At 42.2% G+C, this 22578-nt stretch overlaps 1 pseudogene across 1 annotated transcript; it reads right to left on the reverse strand.

Annotated features, from left to right (window-relative positions):
- Positions 1-387: 387 nt before the first annotated feature.
- LOC143299730 (universal stress proteinMSMEI_3859-like) lies at positions 388-22086 on the reverse strand (annotated as a pseudogene). The gene is made up of 4 exons (XR_013057561.1): positions 21908-22086; positions 6377-6463; positions 5218-5316; positions 388-739 (listed from the first exon to the last, which is right to left on the reverse strand). The product of XR_013057561.1 is annotated as a universal stress proteinMSMEI_3859-like (transcript).
- Between the last annotated feature and the right edge of the window lie 492 nt (positions 22087-22578).

Genomic DNA, 22578 nt, shown 5'->3' on the forward strand with positions numbered 1-22578 from the left:
CTTTCAAATAACATCCAAGAGTTCTTTCAAAATACATCAGCTCAGGTTACAATCCTGTTTTGAAAAAAAAAAATCAAAAAAGAAAGAAAAAAAGAAATGACAATACGTATCATGATAGGGAAAATAAAATCAGAAAGAAAAAATCCTTCATCTTTGCTTCATGGGACTAACCAACATTGCTCCTTAACAAACAGCACTCACCCTCCGCCCACCCCCCCACCCCCACCCCAACCCCCCACCCCTCCCACCAGCCCTCCTCATTACTCCTGCAAACCGCTCCTTCATTTCTGGACGTCATGACGGCAGACCAACGTTACCCCCTAACAAACATCCAAGAGTTTTTTCAAAATATATCAGCTCAGGTTACAATCTGGTTTGAAAAAAAAAAAAGAAAAAGAAAACAGAAAGAAAGAAATGAATATCGTAATAGGGAAAATGAAATCAGAAAAGAAAAAACTAAAAAATTTTTTGATTAAAAAAAAAAAAATCACCCCAGATCTTTGCTTCACAGACAAACCCCCCCCCACCCCTCTCATTTCTGGTCGTCGTGGCGACAGATGAGTACAGGGCAGTTGGCGTGGTGCAGGACGGCATCGGAGGTGGAGCCCAGCAGGGTGCGGCGGATGGTGCCCTGCCCCCTGGTGCCCATCACGATCAAGCTGGCCCCGCACTTCTTCGACTCCTTCACGATCTCTTCCCACGGCAACTTGCCCGTCAGCTCCACAAACTCTCCACTCACCTGCACGCATAGAGAACAATGGACACTGAAACTTTTCAATGTCATTAGCTGATAACTCACTGCTCACCTGAACACTGAAACTTTTCAATGTCATTAGCTGATAACTCACTGCTCAGCTGAACACTGAAACTTCTTCATGTCATTAGCTGATAACTCACTGCTCACCTGAACACTGAAACTTCATGTCATTAGCTGATAACTCACTGCTCACCTGAACACTGAAACTTTTTCATGTCATTAGCTGATAACTCACCGCTCACCTGAAAAATGAATGCTGAATTGAAACTTCTTCATGTCATTAGCTGATAACTCACTGCTCAGCTAAACACTTAACGCTAAACACCCAAACTCTTTAACCATTAATGTCATTAGCTGATAACTCACTGCTCAGCTGAACACTTAACGCTAAACACCAAAACTCTTTAATGTCATATTAGCTGATAACTCACTGCTCACGTGCACAGAAAACAGTAAACGCTGAAACTTTTTAACATTGTTAGCTGAATAGCCTTTGTGACATGGGGGTACACAATTACATCCTTGTGAAATAAAAGTAAACACCTGTAGAAAACATAAAGCTGAAATTCAAACATGATTTTCCACATTCACACATCAAACTTAAAACACACACTCACAAAAAAGGTCTGACCTGCACACAGAGAGTGAGAGACAGAAAATGAGTTACAGTCAGGGGGGTTCTTCTTCTTTGTCCATCGGCTCTAACTCCTTTGTTTGCTTGTATGTACACGAGTGGGCTTTTAGGTGTGTGACCGTTTTTTTGTTTGTTTTTTCATGCAGTCACACTCCATTTTTGGTGGGTGCAGTATGACCGTTTTTTTTGGGGGGTGCAGGCCAGGTATGCTCTTGTTTCCTTAACCCACCAAACGCTGACATGGATTACGAGATCTTAAACGTGCGTATTTCATCTTCTGCATGCTTATATACACAAAGGGGGTGGGGGTGGGGTGGGGGTGGGGGGGGGGTCAGACATTAGCAGGTCTGCACATCTGTTGATCTGGGAGAAAAAAAAAATCTCTACCCTTTACCCACCAGACGCTGTGACTGGGACTGGAACCCAGGACCCTCAGAATGAAAGTCCAACGCTTTAACCACTTGGCGAATGCGCCTGTCATCCAGTGGTTTTATAATGGACACATACATGTCCAATCATTTAGTTCTTCTAGTTCTAGTAACTTCTACGGATCTTTCCCTGCATTTTTTTTTTTTTTTAATTATTATTATTTATGTATTTATTTATGTACGCTTATAGTTGACTTCATCAAGTTTTTGTGCCTTATACATATTATCATTAGTAGCAGTAGTTTTTTTTATGTATTTATCTATTATTTATTCTTCTTTTTTTCTTTTCTTTTTTTCTCAAGGCCTGGGTTACGCTGCTGGTCAGGCATCTGCTTGGCAGATGTGGTGTAGCGTATATGGATTTGTCCGAACGCAGTGACGCCTCCCTGAGCTATTGAAACTGAAACTGAAACTCCCTGCATTATATTGTTATGTATTTACTTATTTGCATATTTTCTCTTATGATTTTATTTTCATGTTAATGTTCGATCAGCGCATCGGGTTTATACGAAAGTCGGGCATCTGCTGCCTTTTCAATATTTTTCATTTTATTATCTTTTCAACAGCAGATGTGGTGTAATGTATACAGATCTCTCTGCACACTCTAGACACATCCATCAGGCACGTATCTTTCCTTTCACTATATCTTAATGTATTTGCTTATTTCTTTAAATTTTAGTCTCAAATATGGATACAAAGGTGACATGTTAAAAAAAAAAAGGGGTATAAACTGAGCTGATCTGTATAATCATCTAGAAGTAACAGTTTCTGTATGGATGTACAACAGTAACAGTTTCTTATGATGGATAGACATACACTAGTACTATGGCAGTGTTTTTGCAGACGAATGTACAGTGAGTTTTATGTTCGACAAATCTATAATCAGGCAGTGTTATGACTGAAGGATGCATGTATAATCTGGCAGCACTATAACCGATGGATGAACAATCTAGCAGTTTTATAACAGACTGATACACAATTGGTATTATGAAGGACAAACGTACCGTCTAACCACGCAGTATCATGATGGATGTATACTTGCATAACCCTGTGGTGTTATGATCAATGGACATATATGTATAACCAGGCAGTGCTGTGAGTGATGGAAGAACAATCATAATGCAGTTTTATGATGGACTGATTTACTGCTGGTTGGTTTGATGAACAAATGCACAATCGGGCAGTTTTATGACTGTAGGAATCCTAATGCAAAGGAGTGAAGCGAAGAAGGAGGCTCATGTGGAGTGATGGCCTAGAGGTAACGCGTCTGCCTAGGAAGCCAGAGAATCTGAGCACGCCGGTTCAAATCACGGCTCAGCCGCCGATATTTTCTCCCCCTCCACTAAACCTTGAGTGGTGGTCTGGGTGCTAGTCATTCAGATGAGATGATAAACCGAGGTCCCGTGTGCAGTATGCACTTAGCGCACGTAAAAGAACCCACGGCAACAAAAGGGCTGTTCCTGGCAAAATTCTGAAGAAAAATCCACTTTGATAGGAAAAACAACACGCAGGAAAAAATACATAAAAATGGGTGGCGCTGTAGTATAGCGACGCGCTCTCCCTGGGGAGAGCAGCCGTAATTTCACACAGAGAAATCTGCTGTGATAAAAAGAAATACAAATACAAATACAAATGTTTCAGCTCCTTCGCCAAACCTCCAAAACCTGATGATGATGATGATGATTCGGATACTTATCATAGTGCCTATCCTCAGTCACAAACCAAGCTCTAAGCACTTTACAAACAGTTATTTGCACAACAGGTTGCCTACCTGGGTAGACATGAATGGGAGCTTCCTTTGGGCACTCATCTTTTTTTTTCTTTCTGTGCCATGATAATACAAGCTAATGGTCTCCCTTGTATAGCACTGAAATCCCTTAACTGTTCAATACAATCATACCATCAGTTTACATGTATATTATGCCACAGAACTGTTCAATACAATCGGATCATCAGTTTACATGTATATTATACCACAGAACTGTTCAATACAATCATATCATCAGTTTACATGTATATCATGTCATAGAACTGTTCAGTTTCAGTTTCAGTACTCAAGGAGGCGTCACCGCGTTCGGACAAATCCATATACGCTACACCACATCTGCCAAGCAGATGCCTGACCAGCAGCGTAACCCAACACGCTTAGTCAGGCCTTGAATAGAACTGTTCAATACAATCATACTATCAGTTTACATGTATATCATGCCATAGATCTGTTCAATACAATCATATCAGTTTACATGTATATCATACCACAGAACTCTTCAATACAATCATACCATCAGTTTACATGTATATTATGCCACAGAACTGTTCAATACAATCATACCATCAATTTACATGTATATTATGCCACAGAACTGTTCAATACAATCATAACATCAGTTTACATGTATATTATGCCACAGAACTGTTCAATACAATCATACCATCAGTTTACATGTATATTATGCCACAGAACTGTTCAGTACAATCATACCTCATACCATCAGTTTACATGTATATTATGCCACAGAACTGTTCAATACAATCATACCATCAGTTTACATGTATATTATGCCACAGAACTGTTCAATACAATCATACCATCAGTTTACATGCATATTATGCTACAGAACTGTTCAATACAATATCATCAGTTTACATGTATCTTATGCCACAGAACTGTTCACTTCAATCATTCCATCAGTTCATGTGTATATCACAGGTTTGTCTCATCACGATACCTGTATGCTAGGAACATGAATGAACTGTGGCGAAAAAATTTTCCACCAGCTTGGTTCAAATCAATAAACCACATTCCAAAGTCAGCTCTGCTGTGCTGGAACGGGATCCATGCAATGTGACACTAACCAACTGTTACAGCTGCAATAATACAGGAGGAATGCGGGGGTGGGGATGGGGGGGGGGGGGGGAACAGGGATGGCTTTAATAAGCAGCTGCTGCTCCTTTGTTAGGGTTATCTATTATTCATATTGTTGGCACACACAGAGGAGTTCAACTTTTGGAAACATTATCGGTAATGCTGGTGCATGGTTTCAATATATAAAGATCCAGCCAGGGTTCACATTTTATGATTCTGTGTGTGTGTGTGTTCAGTTTCAATATACATCTAATTACATACTTCAGCTGTATTGTCTACAGCAAAAGATATCTTGTATGACTCAGTACAGTACAGCCATTCTCCACACATGCACAGACACACAGACATGTGCAGACCTGCACACACACACACACACACACACACAAACAAATGTACACAGACCTATGCACACACACACACACACACACACACATGTACACAGACCTATGCACACACACACACACACACATGCACACGCACACACATACACACACACACACAAAGGAAAACAAAATCCATAATGTGCACATACCCCTTTCGAGTGCAGAAACTCCTGGCATTTTTCGGAGATAGTAGCAGTCATATCTCTGGCCTCCTTGCTGTAGTTCACGCAGTCTGCCAGGGGTGGGGCCTGTCAACAAATGAAAAGTTTCAGATTCAGTTTCAGTTTCAGTTTCACTTCCTCAAGGAGGCGTCACGACGTTTGGACAAATCCATATAAGCTACATCACATCTGCTATGCACAAGCCTGACAGCAGCATAACCCAACGCGCTTAGTAATCCATGCCATCAAAAGATGTTTATATATATATATATATATATATATATATATATATCCACATGCAGTCTGTGCATGATGTTTGCTTCTGCTGCCAATGTTTGCAAAAAGGCTTTCATTCAAGTGTGTGATATTGTGAAAACATGTGTGATTTATATGTGACACACTTGACGTACCCACCACTTGGCAGAGCAAGCTGTTGCCTCATCTAAATTTAATAATAATCTATGGCTTGCATCCTCACACATGCGTTTTCACTCTGCCCCCCCCCCCCCCCCACCCCCCCACTCCTCTCTCAAATACACAAACACACATGTAAGTTTCTACATATATACACTGATACACATGCCTACAAGTGCAATTTATATATATCAATGTGTGTACACACACTCTTTCTTTCTCTCTCCCCAACCTACATGTGCATTTTATATATATCCGTGTGTGTACACACACTCTTTCTTTCTCTCTCCCCACCCCTACACACACAAACATGACAGTGAATGAGTTAAACACACATTCTGTCTGTCTCTCTCTTCAAAATCTATACAACACTCCTATCATTACCAAAGCATGCTCTTGATTACTTCACACAAACAGGTTCACACACACACACACACACACACACACACACACACACACATTCAGTCATGATCTGATGCAATACACTGACCTGTTCACCCATCACAAATGATACACAATCTGTCCCTTTCTCACACACACACACACACACAGGGGAGGCATCTGCCTAGTAAATGCAATGTAGCATATATGTACAAATTTGTTTGAATGCAGTGATACCCCCTTGAGAAACTGAAACTGAAGCACACACATACACACACACACACACATGCACACACACACACACACACATACTGCACAATGATCAAAGCACACACTGTCATTCAGGGCAAACCTTCCATGGGTTTGATGTTTTGCCAGTACTCCGGGCAGTAGACCAGTCTCACTTTGTTGTTCGGCTTGTGTAACTGGGCCACGTAAACTGCACACACACAATACACATCACGCAATGCACATGGCGTTCAGATATATATATATATATATATATATATATATTACACTGTGAATGTTGGCTGTGTAAATCTGTACATGTATAGAATAAAATTTGAAAAAAGTCACCATCTTTTCTCCCATGAAGACTACCTTTGGATACTGAATTGTCAAAATACTGTGTGTGTGTGTGTGTGTGTGTGTGTGCGCACGCGCACGCGCGTGCCTGCATGTGCATATGTGAGTGCGTGTGTGCTTGTGTGCGTGCACATCTTTGTGTGTGTGTGAATGTATGTGTGTGTGTGTGCATGCACATTCGCAAGCTCTCACAGTGACACAAAGGCACTCAACTTCAACTTCAAGCCATTGGTGTTGCCAATCAGCATGCATGCATGCAGGTAAATAGGAGATAATACCAAGATATTTCCTGTACAGGGCCTATAGTATTATCTATCCTGTACACATGTGTACAAGTTGAAGGGAGGAACCAGGCAGGAATGGGAGACGCTTTGTCTCCGACAGCAGTCTTTACTACATAAAAATTACTATTGTATTGTACTGTATCAACACTCTTTTTGTCATAGCTGATAATTTCTCTGCTTAAAAATTCAGGCTGCTTTCTCCGTAGAGAGTACGTTGCTAGTGTGCGGGCACCACCCCTTTCTTTTCTCTCCCCTGCCTGCAAGTGTTTGTCCTTTCATCAAACTGGATTTTTCTACACAATTTTGTCAGGGACAACCCTTTTGTTGCTGTGGGTTCTTTTACGTACAACAAACGCATGCTGCACCTCGTTTTATGGTCTCATCTGAACAACTAGCATCCAGACCACCACTCAAGGTTTAACGGAGGAGGAAAAATCACTGGCGAGTCTGGGGATGGAACCAGCACGCTCAGATTCTCTCAGCTTCCTGGTGGCAGACGCGTTACCACTAAGCCAAAATTCCACGCCACGGGGCAGATTTCACAGGGGAGACGTTAGTGATGTGTCACTCTTACGGCCCTTTACATTTCCGCTCCCCTCCCGCTCCTCTCCCTCTGCCCAACGTAACAAACAATGTCAGTGTGACAAGAGGAGGGGTGGTGGGGGCGGAGGGGAGGGGAGTAAAGCAGGAGAAGGCAGGGGTGGAGTGGCCGGGGAGGGGGGCTTGGTTGGCGGGTTTACTTGCTGTCATGGTTGGCTACACAAAGTGCTCTGCTCCCCAGCCTTCTTAAGAAGCTGTTTTACAGCGAAATTTTACTGCTTTTTAAAGAATACAAGTTTTTAGACATGAAGAGCCAACTGTTGTTTTTTTGTGGTTTTTTTTGTCTTTTGGGGTTTTTTTGTCTTTTTTTTTACCGGTCTCAGTGCTTTCTGCAAGGACTGTGCCCAGGACACGAACAGTGTGAACTATATATATATATATATATATATATATATATATATATATATATGCATTCACACGGTCACTGACAAATCATGCAGCCATTTATATAACCACCCTCTTCCCCCCGCCCGCCCCCCAACTCCCTTATCCCTGCACGTGTGCCCACCTTTACACATGGGGGTCATTCTGGTGGAACTGAAACGTTAATTAAGAGAGGTCCTTACCCCACTTTTATAAAGCAAAGACAGGTGCTGATCATGATCAATGGACATAAAAATTATTATTTAAAAAAAAGGAAAAAATAAAAATACTAAAAACCAAAGAAGGAAGGAGTCACAAACAGGTGCTCTTTAGTTTTAGACTCCTCTGATATCCCATTCTGTGTGAGATCCCACACACTTTTAGATATGAAGTTGTTGTTGTTGTTGTTGTTTAGTCTGTGCTGAGACCCCCGTCAGGCCATATCGACCGTATCGACATTTAACCTGAATGCATATATATTATACTGGCGCGGTAAAGCCACCTACACTCAGATCTCGTGTCAGGCAAACACAGTGGAAAAAATGTTTGCTGAAGGAGTCTCCTTGTACACAGATAATGATGCATACACTGTACCTTTCCATTAGCCAGGGCAATTGAAGCAAGACAGTGGCTAGTTTGCTTTTAATTTCAGCAATAAAATATACGTCAAATTTCAGCAATAAAATATACGTACTATTCTAATTTTCATACATGCAAGGGTAAACAAATTAACTTCAAGGTAACTGTGCTTGCATGTAGGAAGATGATACCAAAACAGCAAAGAACAACATGTCCAGAAACTACCGCAAACAAGTAGGTCTTTATCAACCATGACTATATTCTAACACTGTTTCCACTGTATTCTGGCACACAACAATCATAATTCAGGTTCTCATTCTGTATTTGTTTCAGGTATGAAGTGCGCCACAAAAGCGACTCAATGACCACCAGAGGACAAACAGTTCCAAAACATGGACACGTGTATTTAACTGGCCGTAGATTTCCTGCAATCGATCAACAATGAACTTTGTAGGATCCACTCTGCTCAGCATTGACCCCTTTTGACAAACAAACGTTAACTTCTAAAACCATGGACACCTTGACCTTTTGGGAGAAAGCCAATATGTTAACATGGCACTGTCAGTTGAGGGGTTGAGGAGGTGGGCGGGGGTGGGGGTGGGGGTGGGGATAGTGACTGGGTAAAAGGAGAGGTATTAAAGTGTGTCCAGAGAACAAGTTGACCTTAAAATGTAAGTCGAAGGGTCATTAATCTAGAGCTATGAACAATGGGGTTAGGGTGATTGGGGAAAAGGAGAGGTGTCAAAGTATGTCTGGAGAACAATTTTACCTTAAAACTGACGTTGAATGGTTGTTATAATCTTGAGATATCAATATGACAATTCAACTCATGTAAGGAAAGGAAGAGAAAAGAAAACAAAACAAAACTAAAAACTATGGGGAAATAATAAGCAACTGAAATACACATTCAAAAACACATAAACACTCATACATTCACATGCACAACATAAATGAATATTCCATACTAGTAACTCATGTATATCAGTCAATTGACAATGATTAAATAATACGGATTTGTGGAGATTCAACTATACACACGTAGCTAAAACCTCTTTTTGGTAATTCATCTACCTCGAGTTATGCATTCTAAAAAAAATTTCTATTATGGTCTTTGAATGGCTCACTTGACGAATAAGCAGAGCTCTACATCGCACAAGAACAGAAGGCTATATCTAAACGAATTCCTGTACAGCGACATGCGAACAACTTGTTGAACATCTCTCTCCGGCATGCACCCGTGAGCCTGGACCTCTTGGCCAAACGGCAGAGGGTAGTTCATCCGGGAGTAAGTCCATGTCAATCAATCCAGGTCTGGGCGAACATATATCCTGGGGAACAAAGACCCGGAAAACGTAATTTCTTTTTTTATATGGACTAACATAGACCTGGGGAAACATGTCGACAGATCTCCACATCAATAGATCCCCCGCGTCGATAGATCTCCACATCGATGAATCTCCGCGTTGAAAGATCCCTTCACCGACTAGGCCTACAAGCTGGAAGCATCACTTTGTTGGTTTTTTGTTTCTTACTTTGTGTGTTTGTTTGATTGTTTAGTGTTTAGAATTATCCGAATGCACAGAATAATGCGGAGAGATGCCTACTCTCCAAATTGGGCTGAACGATGAGAGGTAGCCTAGGCTAATATAAGCCACACACACACTTGCTGTCACCTTCTCTAGTGAGAGACTGCACGCACTCCCCCCTCCCACCAACACACACACACACACACACACATCGATATAACAACATAGGACAACCGTACTGAGAAACATGCAAACATACACCACTTGAACGACAACATTCGGAGGCAATCAGAACCATTTGGGAGAGGAGTCAAAGAAGAAGTCATGAAAAATTGCGTGAGGAGTCCAGTCTTTGTTCATTAGATGAAAGAAAGACGGAGAAGGCATAAGTTAATCTCCCCCCCTTCCTTTTTTTTTTCTTCTTCAAAATGATAAATCATTTGTGCCAACGCCATTTAATTCCAGTCACAGGAAGTCCAGAGATCTATCAACACGGAGCTCTATCGATCAATGTGGAGATGTATCAATGTGGAGACAGATCTATCGATGAAGAGATCTATCGAGATGTAGCCGAGCTGACTACGTTCAGTGAAGAGAACGTACACATCTTGGCGTGTAGTCAACACATGTTCAATTCAGTTCAGTTCAGTTGTTCATGGTGGCATCGCTGCGTTCTGACAAACCCATACCATCCGCGACACCACAGTGATATGCTGGTCAGCTCGGGTAAAGGCCTGTGCATGAGAATCCTATGCTACAACACAAAACCCTTGCATTGTGTAGGATCCTTGCACCACAGACTGTATTCTGCTGGGACTGTTGAGCCTCTTTAAGGGAAGGAAGCGCAATTTTTCACTGACGAAGTTCTGGACAATATCGCACCATCGCTAAATAAATGTGAGTGCGCGTGTGTGTGTGTTGTGTGTGAGAGAGAGTATATGTGCGTACGATGTGACTGTATGTGTCACTGAGTGTGCGTGCGTGTGTGCGTCCGTGAGCGCGCGCGCGCGTGTATATGCGTGCCGTCTGCATGTGTGTATTGTGTGTTGAACACGAAACAACACGGGTTTAACGGCAAGAAACCTCATCAGTCGCAGGCAGACATTAACAAAAATCTAATCGGCGAGGGAGCCAACACCTATAGAATCGCTGTAGTTTCGGCATTGAACAACGCTGGTGTACGTGCAGGCCTGCACACACACACACACACACATACAGTTCGTGGCCTCTCGGGTGACGGAAACAACACAAGTGCATTGACAGTTCTGTATGGCCACTGGCTTTGTGATTGTAACTAGTTGTAACAACAACAACAAAAGATAATAATAAACAGCCGCTTATTCAAAAGTAAAGTTTACTGAGGAGGCAGTTTGTGTTGTTTTTTTTCCGAGCACGCAAGCACGGCACACACACGCGCGCGCTCACACACTGAGTCTTCGAACACATGCAACCACATGAATAATACACGCAGCGCCTAAAGAGAGAAAGGACACAGACAGAAACAGAGACAGAGACATATGGACAGAGAGAGAGAGGGAGAGAGACAGCATACACGGGGCAAGAAACTGGGAAATGAGGAAGGCAGTGGTGTGCCTTCGCGTGTCTGACTGCCACTGTGTAGTGGAGGGTCGTTTTATTTAACGTCGTTACCTGTGTGTGTGTGTGTGTGTGTTTGCGATAGACAGAGAGCCGATGTGGGTATGTTTGTGTGACGTTCTCTGCATCAACTGCGTCTGTCTTCCACACACACACACATATCATGGGAGAACTTGGATGTGTATACATATATGTTCTATCTGTGTGTGTGTGTGTGTGTGCGCGCGCGCGATCGTGCGTGTTTGTGCGCGCGCGTGCGCGTTTGTGTGTGTGTGTGTGCGTGAGCGCGTACGCGCGCGTGTGTATGTGTTTGTGCGAAAAAGCAAGACCGGGTTGGTGGTGGGAAGCACGCTTTATCAAGTGAACAGACGTGAAATGAATTACCATCCACCAGACCGTGGCAGTCACTCAGACGAAGACAATCCCCCCCCCCCCCCACCCCTCCATTGTCCCTCTCTCCAGGTCCCTCCCCCCACCCCCACCCCTCCTACCCGCATTGTCCCTCTCTCCAGGTCGAGTTAACCCAAAAGGTCAAGTCGTTCGTGGCTGTGGTCTTATCCCTCTCTCCCTTGCCCACGGGTACAAGTGACAGGAAGTGAAGCGAAAAGGGCATTACTCAATTCAGCGTGGGGTCAAGTCACCTCGACCCGAACTTCAAAATATAAAAGGGACTTAATGGGGTCAGGGCAGGTGGTCACTGACCTACTTACACGTCTGGGAATGGCTGACGCTGCTTTGTGAACCAGACGAAAGGTTGATGACTCTTGAGAAAATTTTGCAGGTGGCTTGAAAGATTTTTCAGTTGAGAGAGGAGAGCGGAGGTTGTGGTTGGGGGGGGGGGGGGGGGGGGGGGGGGGGGGGGGGGGGGACAGGGGGGGAGGGGGGTTGAGGGGAAGGTAAGTTAAGGGGGGAAGCTCTGGCGGAGTACATATGTACATCATACTGTTCAGGATTCAGGACATGATGAATAAGTAAATGAATAACAAATATTTATAAGTAAAAAAATTAACAAAATAAAAAGATGATGATGGTGGGGATAAAGGGAGAGAGAGAGAAAAAAAAAACGACGACGAGGATAAGAAAAAAAATCACAGCTCTGTGAAATACCACGCTTGTAAGAACCAGTGTGTTCTTTTAGAAACAACGATACACATATTTCTAAAACGCTTGTCAAAGCTTTCTTGTGAAAGGAAGTTTTACAAAAGTAATGGCTCAACTCGAGTCATTCGCTTTCGGAAAAAAGAACTCCATTGTATCCGACACAATCATCTAAAAATTACAAAAGAGTGGCTTTCAGTCTAAATATCAGCCCACGCGAAAACAACGGCGGTCTTGTGAGAAAAGTTTCTTCTCGCAAAGCTTGATGCGTCGCGCATGACTGAACCCTGACTGTTTGAAGACTTCCCACAGTTTGACAAAACAACTTGGGCCTATTCCGACGACTTCGTGGTGGATGTGGGGTATGCCCGAGTGACTGACTCGTTTTTAATTGTCAAGAGAACCCACAGGGGTCTGTCGACACAATGTGCTAACAAATCTCTGTGTGTGTGTGTGTGTGTGTGTAGACACAATTCATGTACAAATGTGTGTGTGTGTGTGTGTGTGTGTGTGTGTGTGTGTGTGTAGACACAATGTACAAACAAATGTGTGTGTGTGTGTGTGTGTGTGTGTGTGTGTACGCGCGCGCGCGCGACTGTATATGTTGTTTCATCCCTAGCAAAGTAGCTTAATCTGCTAGCTGACATGAAAACCCCGCAGGAATTTGTAAACAAACTCCAGTCTTCTAAAACTGTGTCTTGGCAGCCATCCAATACGAACGAGTTTATCACACGTGAAAGAGCAAATGGGTCACGCACGTACGATGTTTTTGCCCCGGTGACAGTTGATCTTTCCCTTCACGCATATCATGTCAGTCGGAGAGAGACACAACAACCCGCCACCTCAGGCAAAGTACGTCAGGTCAATCTTGATGGGAGAGAGTCAGGGGAGGCTATTCAGCCTTTTTTTTTTTTCCTTTAAAAAAAACCCAAAAAAACTTACTGGGTTATTAAAGTCGTCCAAACCGTTAATGGTCGTGTGTTCTGCACACAGACATTTCACTACAAACTCCCTCATGCACTGATGTATATAGGTTGTTGTGGCTAAGGCGACCATTGAAAGAAATTAAGTTGTCTTCAAGGATCTTTGTAATGCTACAATTATAGTCGAAGATCTTTATGTACCATACTGTATATAGACTCAAGTTCCTGACGTCTGGTCAGCTTGAGCGATCGACATCGAAACAGCTGAAGAACAGCAGAAAAGCACTGTTCAGCGGATGAAATGCATGGCAGTCTGATCACATTCATCCGCTTTAGTCACTTTTTATTCCTTTTGCCCCAGTTAGATCACATGTTGTGTGTCTTGTTTCATATTGTGAATCGAAATGAACTGTGTTATTTTAAGTCCATTTATCATTATTTCAAAAAAAAAATCAACGATTTAAACAAAATGCATGACAATCTAGTACGGTATTGCAAAGAATAGCAGCAAAAGCTATGATCAGCCCCGATCGCAGAAAAAAAACAACAGATAAATAAATAAAGAGTAGTCTGAATGCAGGATGCAGTCAACCTAACCAGCATCCTCCCACCACCCTTCCACCAGCTATCTTGACATTAACGCACACGCAATGGCATGTGCTTTTCTGCGCGTACATATGGTTTTCCCACCACGGCTCCAACAGCCGCTGCAATAAAGGACTGACTTCAAACCCTCAATCCCGAGCATAATGTGGGGCCAAAAAATCCATCAGCATCATGGCACTGCCAACAACACGGCTGTGCTGTTTGTGTGTTGTTGGATTTTTGTTTGTTTCTTTCTTTCTCCAGTCGGTAGTGGCATATATTGTGGGTCACAGAGCTGTTGACCGGTAAGGTTTGCAAAAAGAAAAAAAAATCAAATTAAATTAAAACATTTGCAGGAGCTGAAAAGAAAAGGAAAAGCTCAGACATTTTGTTTGTATAGATTTCTTATATATTTGTTAAGGGCATGGATAAAAAATAATAAAAAAGAAGAAAAAAAAGAAGCAGCTGCTATGAACAGTTCAAGCGACACTGACTGTCACTAATGTGCCTTCGTCTTCCATGAAAGAGCAATCGAGTACAGTACGAATTTAAAGCGCTATTTAACAGTAACATTGACTTTTACCTTTTCTTCTTGTACATTCATACTAAATGAAAGGCGACAAAAAACCGAACGTATCTCGGCCTTTCCTTTCACTGTACACACCTGCTATCAAGCTGTGAGGAAAAGGATTGCCAAGCAGCTTATGGTGCAGGACGTTTTTCGTGGTTCACGGCACACTTGGGTTAACGGACTTTGGCGGATTCAGCGGTGCACACGTGGCTCAGTTTGGGCTCAGCATCGGACGCGCATTCCAGAGAAAGCGTGCTCGGAAGCCCTGTACTGTACTGGTAGCTATGTAGCGATGCCGCCGACCTGAATATTTTTACGTGCATCCATCTTCGTGAGCCATGCGCACGCTACCAGTCAAACCCCGCGTGCCTGACTGCATCCGTCTGTGTCTGTGCTGGTGGTGTAAGAAATATGTGTGCAGTTAGTTACAGAAAAGTTTAGACACGTCCTTCCCCAACTGTGCCGTATTGTAAAATGCGATGTCAACGTTATATGCAGAGAGAAATAAATTAACAAATATATAAACCAGGCCCTGAATAAATTGACCATAATGACGTCAGCCAATAAGTCGTTGAACTGACTCGATCTGCTGTCACCAACACCAAACCCCCAGCCCTGCACAATACAACCTCGACCCAAAGTGAGGTCGTTCGCCAATAAACTCAACTCTAGGGTTTATTTTCAAGATAAGGCGTAAATGCTAATAATAATAACTTGATAATCATCATCATCTCATCATCATCATCACTGATATGAACGTGAAAACAAGCTACTTGCCCTGGATACTAACTGGACCATGCAGTGTGGCCTGGACCTGGGTCACCACAGTGGTGAAAACATCATTAAAAGTTCATAAAGAAGATACGATGAAGATCAAAATGATGATGATGATGTGCGCTGGGAACTCTGCCGAAAAACCCTTTAATCAATCATGGTGATGAGAATGATGATGGCGACGACGACAATGAAGAGTATGATAAGAATGAGCGAAGAAACTACAGTAGCAGAGACAGGAGAGAGGGGGCGGGGGAAGCAGATGCCAGTGCAGTGAAAAACATACAGCAGCCACAGGAAAACACTGTACAGAGACGCGTCTTCGCCATGACTATAAACCAATACGTAACGCTGAATGTCACCAGCCATTCTGGTGCAGTGTGAAACTAGATCAAGTACTTATAAATACATAAATAAATAATCTCACTGTTTGTTTTAAGTGTCGTGAACAAGACTGATAGAATACACACATAGTTGGGGACAAGTGCATATGCACACTCTCTGCTTCTGACACATAAACACCCACACACACACTCACGGACACCGCAGACAGACACACGCACGCACGCACACACACACACACACACATACACAAAGGTGAGTCATGGACACACGCAGACACACACACAGTGCACACAAAGGTGGGTCAAAGACACACACCGCTACACACACATGTACACACACGCACGCACACACACACACACACACACACACACACACATCAGTTTATCACCCTGTTCGAATGACTAGCACCCAGACCACACTAAAGGCCTGAGTGGAGGGAAAAGCAAAAAAATAAAAAATAAAAAATAAAAATAATAATAGAATAAATCCTGGTCCGTATGATTACATGGGGCTCGAAACTATTGACATTCGCTCAGTCCTCGTAATGCACATTACCAAAACAGGCTACACCACTCCACGATTCTCGTTCTTTCTTTCTTTCTTTCCCCTGATGTATAATTTCTTGATTGTGAAGGGCCACCTGCATCAGCACAGCAGATACGCGTTATGGACATGGCAGCTGCTGGCCTTCTCACGTTTCTCTCCTCAGTTCCCACGTGGGGATAGCTAGCCTGGGTGGTAGTCTTTCCTGGCATGTCAGGTTCCCACCCTGAATGTCAAACTGACCCTTTACTCGGGGTCAACGCGCCCGCGCGCTGCTGATACCACTGACCAATAAATATCTATTTATAGACAAGTGCCTGCACCCATAAATAAGAAAACAATTGAAATCCCCCCGCCGTTCCCCGGCCACCCATACATGGCTCAGACATGCGTGTCTAACGATACTTCGGACCGCTTGGCTCTCACACACACACACCACAGGAATACCTGGACTGGACTGTGGTACGTTCAACCTGTACTGTCAGAGACATAACAAATGGTAGTTCTGCATTTCTGGTCTTTGGGGGAAAAGGGCGCTGGTACTGCCCGGTGTAACAGCATATTCGTACCCACCCCCCACCCCCATATCTCATTCGTACCCCTTTGGCGTTTTTTTGTTGTTGTTGTTTTTGTTTGTTTGTTTGTTTGGTTTTTTGGGGTTTTTTTGTTTTGTTTGTTTGTTTGTTTTGTTTTGTTTCTGTTTTTCCCACCCTGGGGTCATGTCTTGTTTGGTCAGATTAATCATGGGGGATCTACGTGAACTAGCCTGGAAAGAAAGCCCGGGGGGTAAAATTCCATTTGTCAGAACTGACCCCCCACCCAAACCCACCCAAACCCCATCCCCCAGTTTTGATTTTACCCAGCACAAGTAATGGATATGGGGGTCTCATTCCTGGCGAACTTTGAAATGACTCGGGAGTAAATTCGGGTCACTTAGAATGAATACCATCTATCCCAGTTCAAGTCACCCACGTTTGCTTCCGTCATGTTTGATAGACGGGGAGGTGATTACTGACGGCCGAAACTGAAAGGAAAATCCAGTCTTTCCTGAACAAATGCCTGAGGAAGCTCCTTCAAATTTCCTGGATCGAGCACAGGACCAATGAATATGTACGGAGCAGAACTAAGAACCTTGCTGGACCTCAGTAACCTCTCCTTTCAACTGTGAAGAGATGCAAGCTGATATGGTTTGGGCACAACACTCGACACACCAGTCTGTCCAAAACAACCATGAACCATGCAAGGCACCATCGAGGGCGGGAGAAGAAGAGGAAGACAGTGGAAGAACTGGCATGAGAACATCAAAGAATGGACCGGACTCCATACACGTGAGCTGCTGTCAGCAGCTGCTGACAGAGACAGATGGAGAAGGGAGGTTGCGTCTGCGGTCCTCAGGTTTCCCCCAACGACTACTCTGTAGTTATGGGCCTGAGGTGAGGTGAGGAGGTGCGGTGATTGGGCTCAGTAAATACTCAGCCGATAATGAACGCTCTTTCCTTTCTTTCCTTTATTTGTTAATCTTTTTTATTTAGCTTGGTTAAACCTGCAGAAAGGGGATACAATACAATACCATACCATACCATACAATACCATACAATACACAAACTTTATTGTCTATACTTTGGTACAGAGCTTTTCTTTTTGGCAGCAGCACATGTCTAACATAAGAAAACAACAAACAAATAAAATAAATGAAAAATACAAAGATAAATTAAATGGCACCAAATGGAAATAGCTATATATACAAATATACAGATTGCTGAAATTCACGTGCCTCTCTATTTTCCAGCTAGAAGGGATGAACCTGACAAACAAATGACCTCGTGGGTCATTAGAGTCTAGCAAAGGAAAAGCCAAAGGCAAGAGTTCTGCTATCTCCGGGATTCCATCAGAGTTCAGAGTTCCACTGGCATGATGCTACAAAGTACAAACAATGTAAGGGAAAATAAAGTTTCCAGCAGACAAATCTACTGTTTACTCATTACCCCCAAAGCCCTCTCTATCTTGCTTTTCTATATGAAAAGCTTCCTGTATCATGCTTACAATAAGATGAGGGAAAAAAAGCACCAACACACACACACACACACACACACACACACACACCACAGGCAATGAGAAAAACAATATTAACAAAATCAACAAAGGGAATACATGATTTTTGAAACTGACCCAGAGCCAGGAAACTCTTGCTGTGTTATCATCATTTCTTATTTGTGTATGAAAATAACATTTTCATTATTTCTAACACAGTTGTATGCACCCTTCAATAAGGGTCAATGAGTGTACGGGTTTTAGAACTTGTAAACTAGCCCTCTTGTATAGCTACTATGGACCACTGCATCAAAAAACTGCTGGTCAGCCATTCAGCAGAACATGTAGATTAATCATGCAAGCACTGATGTGTGTGTGTGTGTGTGTGTGTGTGTGTGTGCTCGTATGTGTGTGAGCACGCAAGCGCACGCAGGTGTGTCTGCATGTGTGTGTATTCATAACGGAGGGAGAGAGAGAGAGAGAGAGAATGTGCTGGAGGGCATGTGTGCTTGACCTGCTCATGATAGACATGTTGTCAACAGCAAGCACACTATGGGCCTGTTTTTCACACACACACACAACACACACATATATATCATTATATGTGTGTGTATATATATGTATATGTATGTACCTTTTTCCTTTTCTCAGTACATAATAATAACAGAAGCATGTTGGTTAGTGGAGGTAATTCAGTACATACTGTATGAATGATGCCAAGTATGGATACAGTCAAAATATTTTTTGCTGTATTGATGTTAAGTTCAACAGAGATATATCCTCTGTGTGTGTGTGTGTGTGTGTGTGTGTGTGTGTGTGTGTTTGCAGGTAATGATAAGTTTCTCATATGCAGCATGTTCAACATTCAGATTAATGTGAAATTTCTGTTGTCAGGTACATCATATTTTCATTAAGTTCTTTTGAAGCGACTGCCACAAATGCAAGGGAACATAAAATCCACAACAGCTGGCTGAAATTTATGCTATTCACCCAAATCAACAGCAGTTTTGTGTCTGATATATATATATATATAATTATATATATATATATATTATTATTATTATTATTATTATATATATATGTATGACTCATCTGTTACAAAGGTATGATGTTATCTGAACAACTGGCACATATATTAATGTTAATAGTATAAACAGAGCACTGTGCCTCTGTACGCCTGTATACAATCGTATTAATAAAAAATCCAACAAAATGAAATGATCAGTTCTGCACAACCCTACATACTATACAGACTTAGGACTGTCTTAAAGTTTTATTAGCTACCTGCAGTTATATATCACCTCCCACACACTTCACCTGAACTCCTGGATTCATTCCATGGGCTGAAAACATCAATTTTCTCTTATTCTGAGTACTTTTTTTTTTTTTAATCAATAAATACAATGTTCCCACTTTTGCAATGCCTAAAGTGTTCAATGATTTAGGCTGTGTGTACAACACTGTTGACTCAAGCACTGTTACCTTCTTTCTTTCTTTTTTCTGTACACCCTACCCTGCCACACAACATTCTAAAAAGAAACGAGTCAAAAAAGGAGGGTGACTGGCTCGCCTTTATCATTTATGAATTCAGGATATTGCCATCCTATTTCTGGGTCAGCACACCTGAATATTTAGCACATTCAGATGACGGTTTTTTTAAGTCAGCTTACATCTCAATGCAGACTGATAGAAGCACGAGGCAGTCTGAATCAGTAAACACTAAATGTCAGTTCTGAGTGAGGGTAGACTGAGAGAGAAGCTGTATTTAATTCAAACTGTAATTCACGCTGTGTACAGCTAATCTGACAGGAATGTCATATATATCACTTCACTTTTAGAGCAAGAAGCAAGTTTAAAAAACAACGACAAATTAGTGGTTAAGAATAAATAATAAACGGCAGCTCAGTTATAAAACCAGAAAGATGAGACCAGACACTAAGCTTTGCTGAATCATCATAATGTTTTAAAACTACTTTTTCATTACCTTCAAACAGGATGGCAATGCATAACACACAAACACACAAACCACTTACATGCACACATGCATAGCAACACATATATTACATACAATCTGGTAGTATTAGCTAATTAAGTCTGCTTTAATTATTGCTCTTGAAACCCAAATCTAAGTTTCAGCTGAAGGCTCATTTACAAAATCATAGTTCTTTATATGGTGACAGTCAAATGGCAAGGTTACATCAATACAATTGCAGATGGTATTGATTGTCACTGCAAGCTCTTTGGTTTATTATTGATTCTAAGCATGGTTTGTCCTAGGTTGACATCTAAATGTTGTATGTCTTTTTATGTATACACGTTGAATGACTTAGTTTTTGTGCATTTTTTGTGTGTGTTTAAGACCACAAATGAATTTCTCTTGTTGATATAATTAAGTATTCTGTGCACATTTGAACAGGTGGAGTGGAAAAGCTGCAGGGAGTAGGGAGGTGGAGGGTGTTAATAAATATCAAGTCTTCAAAACTTAAGACTGGCTGTGATTCTGGATCAATTTAGCATGTCCTATCCAAACTTGAGTCATATTCTGTCTAACACTTCACACACAAACACGCACACTGACATGTTTGCAAGCACAACACATAATACAGAAATAAACAGACATTTGTAGTATTGTACACACACTGTCAAGAATTTGTGGTATCTGTTATATTACATCTGTGTCAAAACGATAGGGTGAATGCAGCTACATCTTTAACTGTTTTCTATTTGTTCTCTATAAAGTCCATGACTCTCTCTCTCTCTTTACCCTCCCATGTTCCCACCCCATTCCCTCAATTCCCCCACTTTTTCACTTTTTTTTCAATCCCGGCAATCAGTTTTGTAGTGGATATTAAGCAGCCCATGCTGTTGATGTCTGAATCAATGCCGTTCAAAGAATGAATATTGGATGCCAGCCTATGGCAACTTCATGCAGTTCATTGACAACCACTCTGTGTGTGGGGAAGGGTGTAAAGGTGGTAGTATGTGTGTGTGGGGGGGGGGGGGGGGGTGGGGGGATGCGAGGGGGTGCAGACGGGCTTTTGTGTGTGTGTGTGTGTGTGTGTGTGTGTGAAAGAACGAGGGATTGGATTGTCTGTGCGTACTTATGCACGAACCAGAGAGAGAGAGAAAGAAAGATTCTGACTCGACTTCAGGACTGATGATGAAACACATGTGCCCGGTTGGCAGTTTGAGCTACACACATCCGAGTTGGACCGTCCGCCCACATTCATTGCTCGTGCGACAACACGCTTCCGAAAGCGTTCCTGCCAACTGCGAAACACAATGTGCCTTTGAATGTTTTTATTTTCACCTCGACTTTACTTAACACAATCCCCAAATCGGGCTAAAGCAGTTATTTCATTATATTCCTACTACTAGTGACGAATCGTTACATGCAATCTTTTCCATGCCTGGCGTTTCCATTCGTTCGGATTAATCATACCAACTCATCAAATCAATTAGAACTTAAAATCTACTTACAAGATAGCGCGTATTCGCTGAATTTGCTGTTATCCACACAGATAATAATCGTCGACATACTGAACGCGTTGAGAACTTAATCCACACGAAGATAGCTGGTTTAGAAGTAAAAGGAGCTTCTCAATCCGTCTGTTCGCTGCCAAGCGGTTTATTTGAATGAAGATAGCACAGCCAGCCTGAAGCAGACGACGCACAACGTCTTCTTGCAAGGCGCGTTTTGATTGGTTAGGGAACAGAATGGAACAGTGGAGACCGCATTGGGTTTTTTCCATCCTCTATGCTCGCACTGAAAACGCCCTGCCGGTGAAGAGGTTTATTTGTCTACCGCCACAAAATGTGCCAGACACTATCAAGTGATATTGGGAGAGCAAAACAAAAATTCATGGCTGTGTCGTGTTATATGTTACTGTTCTGTTGTTGACACTTAATATCAAAGTTATCATCTGTAGTTGTAGTAACTATTGTTGTTATTGTTTCATGTTTGTTATTGTTTCATGTTAGTAACAATAATCATCATCATCATTTACTGTTGTTTTATCATTACTTTAGGCTTGGCAGCCCTGCCGAGTGCACAGGACTATATCGGACTTAAAATGCTTCGTACGAAAACCAAACAAATATCAAAAGACACACCTCACAGAGTTCAAAGTCAGTGAAACATTCATACTCTT

The sequence above is a fragment of the Babylonia areolata genome, chromosome 25, assembly GCF_041734735.1.
Source record: "Babylonia areolata isolate BAREFJ2019XMU chromosome 25, ASM4173473v1, whole genome shotgun sequence".
Lineage (NCBI taxonomy): Eukaryota > Metazoa > Mollusca > Gastropoda > Neogastropoda > Buccinidae > Babylonia > Babylonia areolata.